Raw genomic sequence first — 20,316 nt, 5'->3', positions numbered from 1 at the left:
CATTTCATAAACAACACAATGTCCCTATTCAAAGTAAAGGATTTCTTCGGTCTAATTTTTATTTGCTGGATACAAGGTGTGCTTTTAGGCTGGTTTAGAGACCATAGATTCACAGCCTGTGTATTTTTTATATTCAACTAGATTCAACATTTAGCCAGAATCAAGAATCACTTTGAACTTTCTTTCAGGAAGTCTGAGATACTTCTCCTTCTGGATACTCACTTCTCCTTCTGCTTTCTCATTTTCATACTGACACATTCTCTCTTTTAAATCATTACATTCCTTGACTAACTCCTTGTTTCGTTCCTCCAGCATCAGACCTTGTTTCTCACGTTCGGCCTGAAGTTTTCTCACGATCTGCTGAAACTGTTCTTGGATGCTAATGATCGTCTTCTCTCTACTGTCGGCTCTGTTTCCCGCATCGTCCAGTTGCTGTCAGAGCAACATGTTTTCACTCTGGAGTTGAGATAATCTCTCTAAGGATTCCTGCTTTCCAAGGTATGTATTCACTTTGCCTTGTTGGTTCCGATACACGTGTTCAATTTCCTGCTTTTGACCCTCTGCTTGGTTTAGGTCTCTCTGGACATGTTCTAACATCAGTCTTTTCTCTAAGATCATGTATCGTTTGATGCAGCTGGATTTTCAGCTTATTGAATTTACTTTCCACTGTAGATAGTTGCTGGGAAAGCATCTCGTTGTTATCTTTTAGATTAGCCACATCGGACTTCATTTTGTCCTGCAAGCATAACCACTTGTCTCTTGCTCTCCGAAAGGCAAGTTCCAGGTCTCTTTTTGATGTCTGACCTTGATCACGATCGTGTAAGGCAGCAGCCAGTCTAGAATGGTAGGATTCCACTTCCGTTTCCAGTCTTTGTTTGCTTTCTTTTTCGTTCTCCAGCTTAGAGTTTAGCATTGCATTCTCAGCTGTCAGAGCATTAAGCTGGCCTGTATAGTGGGATATAGTCTTTGTTAACATTTCCTCATCCAGTTTTATTGTCTTTTGAAAGTCATCATTCTTTACTTTGAGAATTTCAATGTCCTCAAAATAGTTCTCTTCCTTTTCCCGGTGCTGATTTTTCAGCGCGTCTCTCTCCAGTCTTAGCATGGCAATTTCCTCCTGCAGCATGTGGTTTTTGCGCAACAGGTCTTTTGCTTTTTCACAACTATCAGAAACCTAAGTGAAACAAAGGAGATGTTTAGCTAGTACTCAGTAAAGTGACATTCCATGATTTCCTCTGAAATGAAAGACTAACTTGTATGTTTATACAATGAAAAGACTGCACCAAGTGTGTCTCCAACAGGAACAAATAAGGTTCAATACAATCCTCAGACTTTATACCAGCATAAATTCCCAAAGGTTCAAAAATTTAATGGAAGGCAATGAATCCACGAAAGTCAAAAAGAAATCCCAAGAGACTTTTCAAGAAGCTCAGAACTGGAAAGGCTTTCTCTGAACTACAACAAACCCAGAAGGCTTAAAATAAAAGATTCATAGATCTGATTGCACTTAAAAATTGCATCTGACGTGGAATATTTATATAATGCAAAACTAGTAAGCCATAAAAAGGAATGGAATAATGCTATTTGCAGCAACAGGCATGGACCTAGACTTTATCACCCTAAGTGATGTAAGTCAGACAAAGCCAAGTATTATATCACACTGCTTATATGTAGACTCTAAAATGAACTTATTCACACAACAGAAAGAGACTCATAGACACAGAAACCAAACGTATGGTGACCACAGGGGAAAGTGGGGTAGGGGAAGGGATAAATTAGGATGTTGGGATTAGCATATACACACTAGTAGATATAAAATAACCAACAGAGACCTACTGTACAACATAAGGAACTACACTTAATATTCTGCAAGAAGAATCTGAAATGGAATATGTGTGTACATGTGAGCGTGTGTGTGATTGAGTGTGTATGTGTATTAGTCACTGAGTCATGTCCGAGTCTTTGCGACCTCATAGACTATATAGCCTGCCATGCTCCTCTGTCCATGGAATTTCCCAGGCAAGAATACTGGAGTGGGTAGCCATTTCCTTCTCCAGGCTGCTGCTGCCGCTGCTAAGTCACTTCAGTCGTGTCTGACTCTGTGACCCCATAGACGGCAGCCCACCAGGCTCCGCCATCCCTGGGATTCTCCAGGCAAGAACACTGGAGTGGGTTGCCATTTCCTTCTCCAATGCATGAAAGTGAAAAGTGAAAGTGAAGTCGCTCAGTTGTGTCTGACTCTTAGCGACCCCACGGACTGCAGCCTACCAGGCTCTTCCGCCCTTGGGATTTTCCAGGCAAGAGTACTGGAGTGGGGTGCCATTGCCTTCTCCATCTTCTCCAGGGGATCTTCTCAACCCAAGGATTGGTCTCCTGCATTGCAGGCAGATTCTTTACAGTCTGAGCCAGCAGGGAAGCCCCATTTATATAATATACACGCACACATATACATATATATCTGAATCACTGTGCTGTATACCTGAAACTAACAGAATATTGTTAATCAACTATAATTCAATAAACACCACCACTTGCTAGGTTTATAAACACTGTATCTGATACCTCCTATACATCTACTTCACAGTAAGAGCCTTAACTCTGTATAAATAGACTACATTTTGTACAAAAAGTTTTTCCTTGAGAATATGCTACCTTCTAACATTTTAATAGGCAATTACAAGAATTACACCAATGACAACTGTATTAAGCACTTCTACAAACATTAATTAACTCATTAGCTATAATGATTCTGGAAAGGAAAAAGTTAAAAATATGAGTAAGCTGCAGCCTTTTCGCCAGGTCTTTGGACTCTACTAGTCTTCTTACATCAAATCACATGTCTCTAGTACAAATATATCAATACAAAATAAGCTTCCTATTTCATTCACGGTACACACACTAATGGTAAATAAGGTAAAATTTAGAAAGCTCTTAGAAAACTATGCGATTATTTGTTGCAGCAATAACTTTCATTATCTCTCCATAATGTCTAAAATAGTAAGACGGGGAAAATACAATGAAAAACACTTAATAACTATCACTAAATATATGTTATGCCATATCTATCACTGTTTTCAAAAGTTTCCTGTACTGAAACAGGACACTCACAGAGCAGAGTGCTCATTTTCTCACAAGCAGAAGAATGACACACAAAATGTGGTCTCTGAACTGCCTATAGTTTCCTCCTTACCATCAGGGAAGTGATAAACTAACCTAATGATCAATCGAGGAAGTGAAATCATTACCAAAACCCAGAATATCTATTATTAGTAGCAAGAGTTTTCCCCCCGCTTCCGCTTTGGTGTGTGTGAGGGGGCACTTTTATAAGTTGTTCTAAAGAAACAACTTTTTAAAGTGTTCAAAAGTGTTTTTACAACTGATGTCGCAGTTTTTACAAAATGAAAACCAGTAAATGATGTGAAAAGGTCGTTGACAGGATATTAAAGAAATGACAGTGGAGCCAAGAACGGACTCTGATTCAGACACTGAAGGTGATGACGTGCATGGAGGGACAGATACATTCACTCCAAGGCAGAGGGACTTGGTCGGGCAGCGCAGTCGATGGGGGACCACACGTGGTCTTCCTTGCCTAAACCACAATCAGGGTCCTGGCTCCTCCGAGATAGTCACAAAAGATTTGAGATCAATTCCTATAGAAAATATTAGAGGCCTCTCCTTGGATGAGGCCATCCTCTGTCCCTACCTGACTGCTCTAGACAAATGGATCTGAATTACAAATACTACTTTCCCGAGCTCTTCCTGAGAGCTTTTCGTTGTGGGAGATCTACTGCTAGGACCTCGGGGATGGGACCCAGTCCATGTTTGAGACAGATTTCGGTGTGGGAGCAAATTCCTCTGCTCTGAGATGCCACTTGAGAACTCTGCAAAATGAAGGACAACCAACTTCAAGAGTGTCTGGTGTCTACCAACTGCTGGAAAAAAATTCCTGCACCTCTTGAGGATGTCAGTTAACACCTGTCCTTGAGGACTCTGCTGTGAGGGAGAACGCAGCTGGGAAAGCTGGAGCCAGCTCTGAGCTGTTCATGGGACATGTGGCCTGGAGGGCTGACGGGCACAGAGGGAGGGGGGTCCATGACCCTCAGCCACCTGCCAGACTGAAGGCCAGAGGCAACTTGATGTAAAATTAGGCACGATGGTCCCTTCCAGTGCCCCTTCTCTTCTAGACCTATTCACTCACCAACAGTCCCTCAAGGCAGAAGGATCTGTTGCCTGAGGTGGGCTGAGAGCTTAACCTCCAGTTTCTACACCATTCTCAACCCTGTGGTTTCTCAGGATCTATTGTGTGAGCTACTGACGTGACCTCTTCCTCCCTCTGCTCGAAAAAGTGCACCCAGCATGTCAGGATCATACAATTCTTATTTCTAGCCTTGTTACTTTGGGAATTTTGAATTTCTTTTCTTTTGTTTTTAACAATTAACCTAAAATTTCCTGTAACACTAAACAAAATGACACAAAATAAATGGTACAACACTAAATAAAATGGTATTTTTTAAAAATATTGATGAAATAGTGTTAGAAATTTGAAATTTTCACCAAAGATTACTCTACCTGATTCAGATTATTTCTCTCAGTCTTCAGTTTCACTTCTACTGCTCGGAAAGTGAGTTCTAGTTGCTGTTTCACTTCAACTTCTTTACTATATTCGTCTTCTTTTCTTCTTAAATGCTCCCTCATTTTTTCACATAACATATCGGCATTTCTTCTATTCTCTTCTTCTGGCTCTAAGGTGAATCTGCAAAATTTAAAGCTCTTCTTAGAAAATCATGAGATTATTCACTGCTGCAATAACTTTTGTTCCCTCTTCACAATGTTTAAAATAGTAAACGTGGGGGAATACAATGAAAAGCACTTAATAATGGTCACTGTTTGCAGACAGAGGGTTAGGGATAAAACAATTGTTTTCATTTTCTCTTGAGAAAAATGGCTACTTTATACATCTGCAGGTGGGAATGTAAAATAATATAAACTTTCCTAAGAATAGTTTAGAAATATAGATCACAGACCTTTTTTAAGTTCTCATACTTTAACCAAATAATACGATATTATTAAAGAGAATGTATTCAAAATAATTAGAAAGGTAGAAATGAATTTATAGAAAAGGTGTTCCTTGCAATATTAAATAGAATACAGAAAAGTGAAAAACAACCGAAAGTCAATTTGCTAAATAATTAATAAGGTTTCCATTATGGTGGACTTCTTTATAGTCATGAAAATGATGATTTGGAAAAACATACATTATTAGAAGCATTCACTGTTAAGAACCTGCCATATTATTTCCAAGAATTTCACACTCCACAATACTAGTGACACTTTCTCCCCTGTAAAATCCTAGAGGATAAGTTAGTCCTTATAACACGTCTACGTCTCTGCAGTATTAAAGGAAACAATAGTTCACATATTTCTTTAAAAGCAAGATATACAGTACCTCAAGCTGCCGAGCTCTCGTTCCCACTCCACTTTCTGATGCTCTAACTGTGATTTCACTTCTTTGGTTTCTGACAGCTCTTTCTGTAGCCCACGAACCTTACTTTTCATTCTGTAAAATTCTCCTCTAAGTAGTTCACAATGGCTTCTTTGGCTTCTTTGAAAACTTACTAATCTTTCATGCGAAAGAACTGTATCTTGAATTTTCAACAAGCCAACAGAATCTGCATAATGAAGAAAACAAAGACAGAAACAAAAAAAAATTATGTGAGTAATTTTTGCATATAAAGGACTGTGCCTTTCACGTTCACTCATCCACACACTGAACAAGTATTAAGTGTCTATAATTGGAAGACATTATTCTAAGCTCTGCAGATAAAACAGATGCCCCTGGCTCTTGTTTAGCTTGAAGTCTAGTAGAAGAGAAAAACAAAAAAAATAATTATGAACTCAGATAGATACTCTAAGAAAAGAGAGTTCTATGATCACATAACAGAACTTGACATAGACTGGGTCCAGGAAAGATTTCCCTGGGGAAGAGCTGTCACACTGAGAAATGAAGGATGAGCAGGAAGTAGTAAGTGGAGTAGGAAGAACAACCCTGTGGACAGTCTCCAGCTGCCATATGTTTTTAACCAAGACAGAGTGAACAGCTACTGATTTACCTTCCTGAGTGGAGCGAGCAAAAACAACACCGACAAAATACATTAAACAATGATTTCATGACAAAGGACTTCAGGGAATGAAGGACAATGATCCCGGAAACACACCAGGTTAGCCTAAGGAACGCCCCAGCTCACCGCCTGGAGAGAATTTCTAGGCCCCAACATGGGGAGAAGGAACAGAAACTGAGTCAGCCAGACTCCCTGACAGGAGGTGATGAAGCTGACAGTCTGGTGAAACCAAAGTGGGCAGAGATCACAGATCAGAACCGGGAGAGGAGAGAGTGGGACAGAGAGAAAAAGGACCCTGGAGATCTGAGGAGGAGCCCCTCAGGTATTCAGCAGAGGAATGAACAGTGCTCATCTGGGAGAAACCACCTGAGACCAGGAGAAACCATCTGAAAAGACTACAGGAACCTGTGACTGGTGCTCACTCAGTCCCAGGAATTCTATCTATTCTCATGAGCCAGGCTGGAAAAACTCCTAGGTACCAGCAGAATGAACAGGGTAGTCAGCAAGGTCTGGCCTCCAAGGCAGGAAATAATCAGCCATAGCCCCAGGGCCCCTCTGGATGCACCTAACACATCATGAGAAGCAAGAGCACAGAAGGATCTCTGGAAAACTCTCAATATTTGGAAACTAAGTCACACGGATCTAAATAACCCTTGGATCAAAGAGGTAATGAAAAGAGAAAATAACAAAGTATTTTGAACTGAAAGAAAATGAAAATGTTAAGACCAGCAGACATTTTAGGGAACTGACAAGCTGATTCTAGAATTCATGTAGAAAGAAGGGTGAAAACTCAAACCAGATGGAACCACACAATTGTGACCTTTAACCACGCAGCAAAGAGAGGCAACAGTTGGGCTTGAAGCAAGGGGGTAGGATGATGAGACCTGAATGTTTACAAATAGGCAATAATTACAGTTGCTGTGCAGACCGAGGTTCTGCCAGGTGGAGTGGCAGGGAAAGAAGTCCTGAGATTATTTCAGAGACTCTAGGAGGAAAATGATGCTGACCTGACCGTGGGTGGGGGCACAGGAAAGAAGAGTCAACAGAAGGTACAGTGAGTGAGAAGGATCATAGGCCTGTGGCTCAGAGTATACACTCATGTTCATGTCCTTTTAACGCAAAACAAACTTCTGGGATGCACAGCACCGTAGCATATCCCTGGCTCTAGAGCAGACTGACAAGGTGTGCATATATCACTCCTCGACACACAGACAGGCTTTCTGTTAACATTTACACTGCGGGCCTACCTTTACGCCCCGCGTCGAGAGGTTCTACTTCCAACGGGGAATTCGTAGAGTAAAGCCCATCGCCATCCTCAGAAACAGTCTCAGACGACTGAGTTAAGTCATCCAGGTCATTCACATAATTAATTTGTTCTTTGACCTACATGTAAACAATACTGTTTCACAATGTCCTTAAAATATGTGTAAATATACCAAGTGTACAGAGGTGATAAAACTCTGTACAAAACAAAAACAGACATTTCTTAAAAGAAGAGATTTTTATCAAAAGCATAACTTTAGCAACAGTGTTTCTGAATGATGTGTTCAAGGTAAACTTCTCTACAACAAAGGAAGATTTCCTATTTTACCACTACTCCTGTGACAGAGTATTTTCGACAAGGATAATGTTTTTGAAAGTTCATTTTTTTACTATACCTTCTTCTTTCCATACGGTGTTTTCCTTGCAGGCCTAAAAGAACAAATGATTCTTTTCAGGCTAATATTAAATATTCAAAAATACAAACAATACCTAAACTTTTTCATATAAACTCTTTGCATTGGCAAGTAATTGTCTATAAAGGATGCAGAAATAAATAAGAGCAGCATTAAAGGACACAGAAAATATATCAGTAATATTAATAAAGTATTAAAGTTAGATCCAAGGAAAAGCAAAAACATAAAGTTACTTGCGTTGTATGATAGGAAACTATACCAGTGTTTTTGCACCTGTCCTTTTCCATAAGAGCTAACTTTTAAGCAATACAACCTATCTGGGAGGTATTCCTTCAGTTCTTCTAAGAAAGAAACCCATTTGAATAACCAGGCTATTAGCTTTTGAGGACGTCGTATGCATCAGCCATGCATTATTAGAAGCACTTGCCATGTCCTAAAGGCATTTTCATCCCCACAGTCATTCTGGGAGATGGGTACAGGAAGAAATGGAGCACACAAAGGCTGAGGAACGTGCCCAGGCCCACTCAGCATGTCACCAACAGACCCAGAATTCAAACCCAGGAAGTCTGGCTTCAACACGGCTCTTCCAAAGTATGCGGAGAAAGTAATATTGAAAAGCCTTTTTAAGTAATACGATAGCAAATGAATCTATAGGATTATTTCAGATCTAGCTATAGCTATAAATAATGATTTCTGAATCTTAAAACATATTTCTCAAAAATTAAAGACTTCAGAGGTAGGCAAGCCTGCAAATCTACTGTCAATACAGTTTTGTTTTCTGTAAAGAAATTCATCAATAGGCCTTCATTCACCCATTCTGCTGTTTCTTCATGCATCTGACATAGATGTATTGAGCACACAATATGTGTTAATGACATGCTTAGTAAAGGAAGCACGGGTTCTGTCATTTAGATCTTTATCACGCAAAAGGAATAATTTGTGAAAGACTGCTAATAATGTTTTTCTGTTGAATATAAACAAAATCTTCCCCTTTTCCCTGGAATCTATAAACAACTATGAAGTTAATATGATGTGATATTTCAGAGCACCTTACAAAATCATAGCTACTCACCATGTTACTATCAACTAGAATCATCAAGGAATGACCATATCCTATTCAGTATAGCCTAAGTGTGTGTAAATTCACAATTATGTAATTTTTGAAAATCTATATATGATAGAATTAACTTAAGCAATCATCTGCATATTCCATTACATAGGAATACTACACTTCGGAACCAATGAACAAGCCCTTACCATAAAACTATACATGAACAGAAGTATTACGTACAATTAGTTTACTGTAATAGTTTAAAGATAATGTCATACAATCAATAAGCTTTCTAGTATTGGAAATGCAAACAAGACTAAACTAAATAAACACGCCCTCTGCTGGCTCATTTCCAATAGCATGCTGCTGCTACTGCTAAGTCACTTCAGTCGTGTCTGACTCTGTGCAACCCCATAGATGGCAGCCCACCAGGCTCCCCAGTCCCTGGGATTCTCCAGGCAAGAACACTGGAGTGGGTTGCCATTTCCTTCTCCCATGCATGAAAGTGAAAAGTGAAAGTGAAGTCATTCAGTCGTGTCTGACTCCTAGCAACACCATGGACTGCAGCCCAGGGGCTCCTCCATCCATGGGATTTGCTAGGCAAGAGTACTGGAGTGGGGTGCCATTGCCTTCTCCCTCCAACAGCATACATACTCTAGAAGCTCCCTTCTTAGCATAAAACAAGAAACACCTGTGAACTCCACATTCCTCTTCAGTTACCATCCAGTTCTTCATTGCTTGTCCCAATAACATTCCCTACTGAATGTTTTCGTGTATTCGTTACAGTCCAGCTTCCAAGGGGACTATTTACTGAAATGACTTCCGGCCAAAGGCACTGGTCCTCACCTCAACCTTTCAGCAGGGTTCGTCCACTAGAGTTGAGCAATCTCTTGTCTTGGCCTGAGCACTGTATAATGCTGCTGTATTTCCAGAAGAAGTATTCAGTGCTAACATTTCTTCCCCTACAAACAAGGATTCTGGAGAATGTACCTGTCATCACCCTGATCCACTTCCCTTAAAGTGCCGTCATCATTCACGTGCAGCATACCACCAGTCAGTGAATCGGTCTTTTCAAATATTGGTGCAATCACACATTCTTCCGGTGTCCATTTGTCATCGTTCTTTTTCTTTACTCCCTTCCTATGTACACCAGGATCGCTACTTTAAAAAGTCCACAAAAAAGCCAATGTTTTCTGATAATTCAACTGATAAAGAATAAAAAAAACCCAATTCTTATAAAATTCCAACTCTTACCCATCTTAAGTCATTGATTAATTCACAATACAGTTATAGAGTACCAACCATATGCAAGAAAACAAATTCTTCCTTCAAACACAGATGTGATTATGATACAATATGATACATAAAAGTTGACATATGAAAGTGACAAGTGAAATAAGGAAGGATTTGCAGAAGAAGTGAAGAGAGGAGGTCATGAGAAACAGAAAAGGGAGAAAATCATTCTACTTGGAGATTCGAGTGTGAGCACAAACATCAGGCACAGGGCATCTGGGTTGTTTCCGAGGAACCTGGAAGGAAGAGCACAAAATACATGGAAGAAAGGAGAGAGATGCATCTGGAAAGACACTGAGAAGAACCTCAAGGGCTACACTGCAAACCTGGAGTCCCCTGGCTAAGCGCCTTGACTCTTAGACGTGGGAGCCATAAGTAGATTTACACTATATTTTTTTATTTTGCTACTAAATATAATAATGGTGAATTTAGGGACTTCCCTGGTGGTCCAGTGCTTAGGAGTCCACCTGCCAATAAGGGGGCAGGCGTTCCAGTCCTGGTCAGGGGAGATCCCGCATACCACGGGGCAACTAAACCATGCTCCATGGCTACTGAGGCCAGCACCCCAGAGCCCACGCTCAGCACTGAGAGAAGCCACCACACTGAGAAGCCCAAGCACTGCGGCGGCAAAGACCCAGGGCAGCCAAAAATAAATGAAAAAGAGAATTCACAGAAAAAAGCCACACTTAATTTAGGTGGTATTTTAAGTGACATGAGGCACATATACCATGAAAGAAGAAACCAAGGAAATATTTGGCCAGGGGAGGAGAGCTCACTTTTAAACCACCCGCATGATGCGGCGACAGCAGCCTCACGGCTGAAAGACCGACGCCTCATGGGGTCTCCCGCCACCATCAGCAATCTGGCCTCCTCCATGGACACACTCAAAGTGCTAGGAGAGAAAAGCCTGCCAGCCAAGGGACTCTTTCCAGAAAAGCTGTCTTTCAGAAATGAAAGAAATAAAAACCGTCCCAGACAAAGCAAACCTGAGGAGTCCATCACCACTAGTCCCGCCTCATGAGAAACGCTGAGAGGAGCCCTCAGACTGAAATGAAAGGATGCTCATCAGTGACAAAACGCATTTAAATATACAACACACTGATTAAGGCAAATATGCAGTCAAATCCAGAATACTCTAATATGTACCATGGTGGTATGTTAACAAAGGAACTCTAGTAATAAGGCTAAAGGACAAGAGTATTAAAAATAACCATATCTCTAGTAAAATATAAAATCTGTACATCGCAAACATTAGCTCAAGTTAGAAATTATTTTATAGGAACATAAGAAGGGACGTGCTGCTAAATATTGATACAGGATTACCTATCAGAACCCTCATTCTGCATAGCAGGAAACTCCTGGTTGCTGTTTCCTCCATGCTTTCTCTGCTGAAACAATCCACTCTCATCAGCAGCATCGCATATGTTCTCTGATACTTCCACTTCACTGCTTTTGTGCTTCTTTTCTTCTTCAACCTTTAATGGAAGTTTGACACTAAGAATAACTGCTGTGTATTGATTATAAAGATCTTTGTTTTCAATTTTATTATTTGACTCAATGTTTGCCCTGAACTTAAGTGATAAAAATATTTTTGTGTTTATTTTATCACTTACAAGTCACTGAAATCTTTGTAAAATCTGCTCATTTCTGTTTGAGGAAAAGAATCAAAATTCCCAAAATTTCAAAAATGGCGTTCTTAATAAGATGCAATTATTCATATTCAGTCTTCCCCATCTGACTGGCAGAGACAGAGAAATAAAAAGACAAAGACACAAAATCTGTCCTCTTTGGTCTTTACCACCTGGATTTTCCATTAAACAGCCGGATGGAGAGGATGTGACACCTTCGCGCCTCAGAAAGGAAACATTCTTCTCTCTGCACTAAAGCTGTTCTTTCCCCTCTGCCTTTTATAATTCTTTTTTCACTTGGATCCGGGAGATCGCAAAAAAGTGATGGTGTTCACTACCTTAAATGAACCAGAGTTTACCAAAACACAAGGAGCAGAATGAAACTGAGGAGTTGTTAGTTAGTGTGGAATTCTGGAATATAAGTAATGCTTCTAAATTCCACATGCAATAACTGTCAAACCTTACAGCTAGAGGATATAGATATAATTACCTAATAGAGAAGGAAACGGCAACCCACTCCAGTGTTCTTGCCTGGAGAATCCTAGGGATGGGGGAGCCTGGTGGGCTGCCATCTATGGGGTCGCACAGAGTCAGACACGACTGAAGCGACTTAGCAGTAGCAGCAGCAGCATTGCCCCACTATTTACCAAAAACAGCAATAATATCAAAAAATGTTCAAGGTTTTGTTTAAGGCCCCTAAACTGGCACTCCCTAGCATTTTATGGCACCAAAAGAGATGATACAATTCTGGAACATTGAATGTTATGTATTACCAAATGAATTCATCAGATTAATCAGATAAGTTAAAAGCATGACTTTGGCACAGTAACTCAATGCCTTAGTTGTGGGTAGGGATCATCTCCTTTTTTTTTCTTTTTTAACAGGAGAACACATAGAGTTGTTTTGTTTTGTTTTGTCTTTTTGTCTGTTGTTCAAACTCAGTCAAAGCATCTCTTACACAAAAGAGCAAAAACAATTTTTCAAAACCTATTACTGAAGAAGAAAAATCTCACAGCATCTCAGAACTCAGTCTTCTCCTCTGTAGGTAAACACTTAATTTTTTTTTTTTTTCCTTTTTTGCTCAGGGTTTATACTACCTATGGGCTTCCCTGGTGGCTCAAACATTAAAGAATCCACCTTCAATGTGGGAAACCTGGGTTTGATCCCTGGGTTAGGAAGATCCCCTGGAGAAGGGAACAGCTAGCCACTCTGGTATTCTTTCTGGCCTGGGGAATTCCATGGACAGAGGAGCCTGGCAGGCTACAGTCCAAGGGTTTGCAAAGAGTTGGACCTGACTGAGCAACTTTCACACACACGCACACACACACATACACACACACACACACACAACCTATGTAACAAAATCACACATGTCAAAACTTCTACATTTTAGTAAACAACATAATGGAAAGGTCTGTCTCAAAAGACACATTTGAGAGTGCTGATTAAAGCATATGTGGGAGCACAGGTTTTTGTTATTAAAAAGATCCTGAAGCGGCCATGCTGGAAATCTAAGTGCCCAGCGATTGCAGAAAGCAGAGAAGATCACACGTATTCAACCACAATGAAGAGATTAGAGGGAACACATGTTCATGTCCCATCTCTCAGTGAGTGCTTTCTTCCCATTCTATGGAAATATAACATATTTAACCCAACAGAGTTAAAGGGGAAAACAAGGCACAAAACCCTAGCTGATTATTCTTCTTAAGCAATTTCCTTGGTGCTTATTCTGGCTCAGAAGACCACGTGGTACATAGCTAAATGAGTTTCCCAGTCCATATGAAGACTGCTGCTACTGCTAAGTCGCTTCAGTCATGTACGACTCTGTGACCCCATAGACGGCAGCCACCAGGCTCCCCCATCCCTGGGATTCTCCAGGCAAGAACACTGGAGTGGGTTGCCATTTCCTTCTCCAATGCATGAAAGTGAAAAGTGAAAGTGAAGTCGCTCAGTCGTGTCCGACTCTTAGAGGCCCCATGGACTGCAGCCTACCAGGCTCCTCAGTCCATGGGATTTTCCAGGCAACAGTACTGGAGTGGGGTGCCATTGCCTTCTCCGATATGAAGACTGATGGAGAACAATTAGATGTTAGAATTGACTGAAGGACAAAAGCCATGAAAATAGTTTCCTGAATTCCTGTTATTGAGATAATAATCGATTTCTACACAATTACCTCTTTGGATGACCCCGCTTTATTCGTTAGTAGAAAATCAAAAAGGACCAAATCTTCAAGAAAGAGTAAAACCAAAACAAGAATAAATGAGCCTGCATCTCTTTTGGAAGTTGAATTTTTCTCTTTTTCCAGAGCCAGCAACTCTACTTGTAACATGTCTATTTCCTTCTTAAACCTCTGTATATCCTTCTCTAATCCTTCATTTACATACACTGCAGATGCGCCATGACTATTAGGTGGAGAAGAATTCCCATTTTCTAATTCGGGTTCCATGGTTTTATTGTCACTAGCGCTGCAATTATCCGCATGCAGTGGCTTCTGGAACCAGTCCTGTATTGCTTTATTTTTCAGATCAGTATTCTAACAACAGCAAGGGGAACGTGAATTTTTATTTGAATTATATGTTTAATCTTACCAGGGTAGACAAGCCACAGACTAGACTGACATGCCTGTCCCGTGTCTAATTTCTGATTAGTGGGATCTTGCCTCATATTTTGTGACATTTGCATATCAATCTCTTGGTCTTTCACTTCGAATGTAACTACTGGCTCCCCTACTTTTTTATTTTCTGTATCATTATAAAAACTCTGCTCAATTTTCATAAACACATGTTCAATGTCTAGTTGATAATTTTCAAAGTCTACTTTATTTTCAGGGAAACAAAGCTTTGAAGATGAACAACAAGTCTATCCAAGGGACCCAGAATTTACAGACCACAGAAAAACATTTTTGAGACTGGGTTCTTTTTGTTCAGGAAATGCTTGGAATACTAGAGAGACAGATACTCCAAATGCATCTTTTTCCTCACAATCAGGTATATTATTTGTGAGATTAGGAGATATTTCCTTTTGGTTTGTTCCTTCTTAAGGCTTATCACATAGTGGATCTTCCTCATGAGAAGCAGTAATTTGGTATTCCTCACAAAATTTCACTGAACTTCCACTTTAACTCACTTGTGATGGGTTTTAACTTATCTTTCCATTCTAATTTGCCTTGTTTGATCACTTTTTCTTATACAGCACTACACCAGAAATTGAAATTTACAGTTTTACATACCTGTGCATGGTTATTCTCATCTTCATCAAGTTTTCCTTGTTTTTCCTCTGTTATCATTTCCAAGTCTAGTTCTCTTGACAGATCTACATGTTTAGTTAAAATTACTTAGAATGTTTAGATAAAAGACATAATCCTCATTTAAAACATAGATCTAAAATATTGTATGGAATGATAGATTAAATCAATCTTAATCTTCAGCTGAATATTTACTTCTTTAAGAACTACTTCCAATGACCTAAAAACTTCCACAAACCATTTGGGAAATACCAGATGTCACCAGGTTACAGGCACACAAACAGCTCAAAGATTCAGTCACAGATTGATCCAAACATCAGTGAACAAAACAATCAGAAACCAAACAAAATACAGGACAGACATATAAAGTCACCATATATTCTCTTCTCTACTTCATAACAGACCTTTTTAACAATGTGCCAAGCATCAACTGCAACATTATTCATGGTTTACAAAATTCCTCTTACTTTTTAGCTTTTATCAGTTCCTTCATCTGAAAGGCTTCCCTCTACTCTTCTGACAAATTACTTTTCATCTTTTAACGCTCAACCTGCTTTGTGAAGTTGTCTTTAATTACTGCCATCTTTCCCCTGATAAAGAGGTATGCCTTTCCTTGTAGCTACCTTAGTACTTTAAAGATTTTTCTAGTGTATCTTTCTAGATTTTCCTACTGATAGATATAGATCTGGACTGTAAATTATTTCTTTACATGTCTCTCCTCTTGGCTCCTAGACTGCAGAGGACAAGCTCTTAAAAGTCACCTCAGTATATACAGCATTTTTTTAAATTTATTTTTTTATTGAAGGATAACTGCTTTACAGAATTTTGTTGTTTTCTGCCAAACCCCAACATGAATGAGCCATAGGTACACATATATCGCCCCTTTTGAACCTCCTTCTCATCTCCCTCCCCATCCCATCCCTCTAGGTTGATACAGAGCCCCAGTTTCTCTTATTCAATCATTATTTCTCAGGTTTCCACTCAGTACTAGATACCAGAGTTTAACGAAAAATGTAGAAAAAGGTGTCAGGGATGGCTTTTCTAGAGATAATGCCTGAGTGCAGACTTACACAGTTCAAGGGAACAGAGGGCACGAGAGGGAGAGCATTTCATGCTGTAGCAAGATGGGGAGAGAAGCACACACACCACAGGGTAGATATCTGTCCAAAGTGAAGGGATGGGACTGACGAAAGTCATGGCATCCGGTTCCATCACTTCGTGGCAAAGAGATAGGAAACAATGAGAACAGAAACAGACTTTATTCTCTTGGGCTCCAAAAGAAATGCAGATGGTGACTGCAGTCATGAAATTAAAGGACACCTGCTCATTGGAAGAAAAGGTATGACAGACTTAGTGTATCAAAAAGCAGAGACGTTACTTTGCAGACAAAGGTCCGTCTAATCAAAGCAAAGGCTTTTACAGTAGTCATGTATGGATGTGAGAGTTGGACCAAAAAGAAGACTGAGCACCAAAGAACTGATGCTTTTCAACTGTGGTGTTCGAAAAGACTCATGACAGTCCCTTGGACCACAAGGAGATCCAACCAGTCAATCCTAAACAAAATCAGTTCTGAACATTCATTGGAAAGACTGACACTGGCACTGAAGCTCCAGTACTTTGGCCACTGGATTCGAAGAGCTGACTCATTAGAAACCTGATGCTGGGAAAGGTTGAAGTCGGGAGGAAGAGGGGATGACAGAGGATGAGATGGTTGGATGGCATCACCGACTCCATGAACGTGAGTTGAGCAAGTGCTGGGAGATGGTGAAGGACAGGGAAGCCTGGTGTGCTGCGGTCCATGGGGCCGCATAGAATCAGACAGGACTGAGCGACTGAACAACAACAGGGACAAGTGACGAGGGTGCCAGCAGCAGTTCAGAATTCTAGAGCAAAGGACTGAAAGGGCTAGAGACAGAGGGTCAGGCAGAAGTCAGACTGTGAGAGCATCAGCGGTGCTTTAAGAGGTCTAGACATTAACGTGACTCAGAGTGCCTCATGGTCACGTGTGCTTTTGAGATTGGTGACTCTAAACACCATGGGAGGGAGGAATCTGAAGGGCATACGAATAACCGGAGGAAGACGAATCTGAAGGCATTAATACTGGGAACAAAAAGATGACACAGGCCCTGAACTGAGGGAGTGTTTACAGAAATATTTAGGATATAAAACTTTCAGGGTACAGTATAGAATAAATCTTTAAGAAACCAATGAATGTACAAATCCAGGGACCCTGAAGGAGTAGGTACTGCTCGTTGTTTTATAAAATGTATTGACTGAGAAGAAAATGATCAACATGAACTGACTGAAGTGGCTTCTATCTATTTTGTAGTTTTCCTATTTCACATTGTCCAGTGTTGAAGGGACTCATGTAGGCATTTTATTTGAATTTGTTTTTCCCGGACCTACCAAGCTCATGGAAAAACAAGAGCAAAGACTCAGTTGTATAGATTAAAAGAAAAATAGACAAACAGGTTGAGTTTAGAGCCTGTAGTCACTATTCTAGGAGATAACTGAGAATATTCTGTAAATGCAAGGTGAGGATAGAAAAGAAAAAAGTACAGGAATGAAAAAAGAAACAGTGGATGATTTCTTACCATAGCCCTGACCGTATGACTGATTAACGGTGCTAAATTAATTAGTATTTATGGACAACACATTATTAGATGTGGTTACTCAATAGACTGGGCGTCCTAGTAGAATCAGAATTGACTTGCTATATACTGCTTTTCAATGATACAGCACTCCTTTATACCAACCTCCCTTGTGAACTCTTAATTCATTACAAATACTAAAACAAGTCGATATACTATGTGGACACAGCTGAGAAGGAGGTACTAGGTAGCAAATTTCCCATGACTCCCATTCCCACTGGGAAAGCCATTTCTAAAAAATACAAAGTCACAGAAAACACAAGAAATATTTTAGTATTTGGTATCAGAGTTGCTTTTGCAGTTATACTGAATATAATCATAACTAATGCTTATGAATTGACAGCCATATAAAACATTGCTATGAAGTCCCGTTTTGAGAAGGCAGTCTCTAGATGGCTACCTAGTCTCCCAACTAGTCCCAGAGTTCTAAACATAATCCTGCTACCCACTCTCAGGTATATGTGAGAGGGTAACAGGCAGGAAGGCCAGGGTTCTCCAAATGGAGGAAATAGCCTGCAAGTGTCAGACATTTTTATCTCTCTTAAGCGGCAGGAGGAAACAAACTAGCACTATTGTTTCCTTCTCTATACAAATTTAAAGGAAGGTTTCTCTTAAAATACTGTGTTGCCATAATGACACCTGGTTTCGCCTGAAGTTAGCTATTCTTGAGCCTAGAGATGACCAATGCCTTTTTCTTATGGAAATGTTCATCTTAAGCTATGCTAATGTACTATGCCTTTACCCCAAACTCTGTCTCCAAGTCGGTTCCGCCTCTTGGCCCAGAACCTACTTGACAAACCAGTATGGATATTGTTCCCCTAATCTATATAAATGAAACTATTTGTATGGTGATCTGTCCTTCTTCAAGATTCAAGTTAATCATTTTATGGCCCAGGATAAACCATTTGGCACCAAGACTATCCCAAAATGCATCTTATGGGTGAGGGGCCTGGTGCCATTCTGAATTTTAAGACATTCCTTTCTTTCATTAACAGACTGCTAGTGACTATATAACATCCAGCTGAAGACTAGCAGGCGGGTACTCTTTCTGCCCCCTTCTGATGCCTATGTCAGAAGCTTTCTCTATCTCCTTTATACTTTAATAAAACTTTATTACACAAATGCTCCGAGCAATCAAGCCTCGTCTCTGGCCCCGGATTGAATTCTTCTCCTCCGGGGGCCAAGAGTCCCGGTGTATTCGCGTGATTCAACAACAACCTTTCATATGCTAAATACCAGCCTGAACGAACTTACTTTTTCCTAACTCTCTTTGTTATTTATTGTATTACTGTGATCAGAGGGAGAATGCAAACACCTTGCTAAGAGGTACTGATTGGCTGCAGGTTGCATAAAAGGAGTCAGCACAAGGTAGACTTTGCCACAAAATCTAATTTGGAACCATCAGAAGGACAATAAGGCTGTGCCCAGGTGGCCCAAAGCTGAGTGCTCTGGGCTTCTGCATTACCTTCTTTGCTTCCTGTTTCCTGGCAGCTCCAACTTGCATAGCTGACTGAGTAATTCCCTACTGGGAACACCACTGCAGTCTTCATCTTTGAACTCCTGGAGTCTACCCAAACTCATGTCTATTGTGTCAGTGATTCCATCCAACCATCTCATCCTCTGTTGTTCCCTTCTCCTCCTGCCCTCAATCTTTCCCAACATCAGGGTCTTTTCAAATGAGTCAGCTCTATACATCAGGTGGCCAAAATATTGGAGTTTCAGCTTCAACATCAGTCCTTCCAATGAACACCCAGGACTGATTTCCTTTAGGATGGACTGGTTGGATCTCCTTGCAGTCCAAGGGACTCTCAAGAGTCTTCTCCAACACTACAGTTCAAAAGCATCAATTCTTCTGCGTTCAGCTTTCTTTATACTCCAACTCTTACACCCATACAGGACTATTTTTCAACATACAAATATATTATTAAGAAAATGTATGTCTACCTTATTTTACACTTAATTATGCCTTATAATACTGTGTGCTCTAGAGACCATGGTTTTAAAAATACTTTTAATGAATGCTACTACTTTAATTAATGTTACAAACCTAGACAACATAAAAAGCAAAGACATCACTTTGCTGACAAAGGTCCATACAGCCAAAGCCATGGTTTCTTCATTAGTCATGTACAGACGTGAGAGTTGGACCATAAAGAAGGCTGAGCACCAAAGAATTGATGCTTTCAAAGAGTGGTGCTAGAGAAGACATCTGAGAGTCCCTTGGACACCAAAGAGATCAAACCAGTCAATCCTAAGAGAAATCAATGCTGAATATTCACTGGAAGAACTGATGCTGAAACTAAAGCGCCAATACTTTGGGCACCTGATGTGAAGAGCTGAATCACTGGAAAAGACCCTGATGCTGGCAAAGATTGAGGGCAGGAGGAGAAGGGAATGGCAGAGGATGAGATGGTGGGATAGCATCGCTGATGAATGGATATGAACTCGAGCAAACTCCGGGAGACGATGAGGCACAGGGAGGCCTAGCGTGCTGCAGTCCATGGGCTCACAAAGAGTTGGACCCGACTTAGCAACTGAACACCACCACCAATGACAACTTCTTTAATTACAATGAGGTGTCTTTCCTCAAATTATCGATATCTTCAGAACTCATTTTTTAAGCCCTGGATAGACATCATAAACTTATATGAGAC

The 20,316-nt window shown here is 40.3% G+C and overlaps 3 long non-coding RNA genes across 3 annotated transcripts; all 3 read right to left on the bottom strand.

The window, feature by feature from the left end:
* Positions 1-247: 247 nt before the first annotated feature.
* LOC147361145 (uncharacterized) lies at positions 248-4,760 on the bottom strand. The gene is made up of 2 exons (XR_015139828.1): positions 4,570-4,760; positions 248-1,174 (listed from the first exon to the last, which is right to left on the bottom strand). It is a non-coding gene; the product is annotated as an uncharacterized LOC147361145 (long non-coding RNA).
* An 833-nt stretch (positions 4,761-5,593) lies between these two features.
* LOC147361144 (uncharacterized) lies at positions 5,594-9,229 on the bottom strand. Its single transcript, XR_015139829.1, has 2 exons — positions 7,367-9,229; positions 5,594-5,669 (listed from the first exon to the last, which is right to left on the bottom strand). It is a non-coding gene; the product is annotated as an uncharacterized LOC147361144 (long non-coding RNA).
* A 2,166-nt stretch (positions 9,230-11,395) lies between these two features.
* LOC147361143 (uncharacterized) lies at positions 11,396-19,300 on the bottom strand. Its single transcript, XR_015139830.1, has 2 exons — positions 14,997-19,300; positions 11,396-11,614 (listed from the first exon to the last, which is right to left on the bottom strand). It is a non-coding gene; the product is annotated as an uncharacterized LOC147361143 (long non-coding RNA).
* Positions 19,301-20,316: the final 1,016 nt, after the last annotated feature.

This window comes from Bos grunniens, chromosome 13, assembly GCF_055505025.1.
Source record: "Bos grunniens cultivar Pamir isolate PY7600 chromosome 13, Bosgru_T2T1.0, whole genome shotgun sequence".
Classification (NCBI taxonomy): domain Eukaryota; kingdom Metazoa; phylum Chordata; class Mammalia; order Artiodactyla; family Bovidae; genus Bos; species Bos grunniens.
This window is presented reverse-complemented; position numbering and strand designations above follow the sequence as displayed.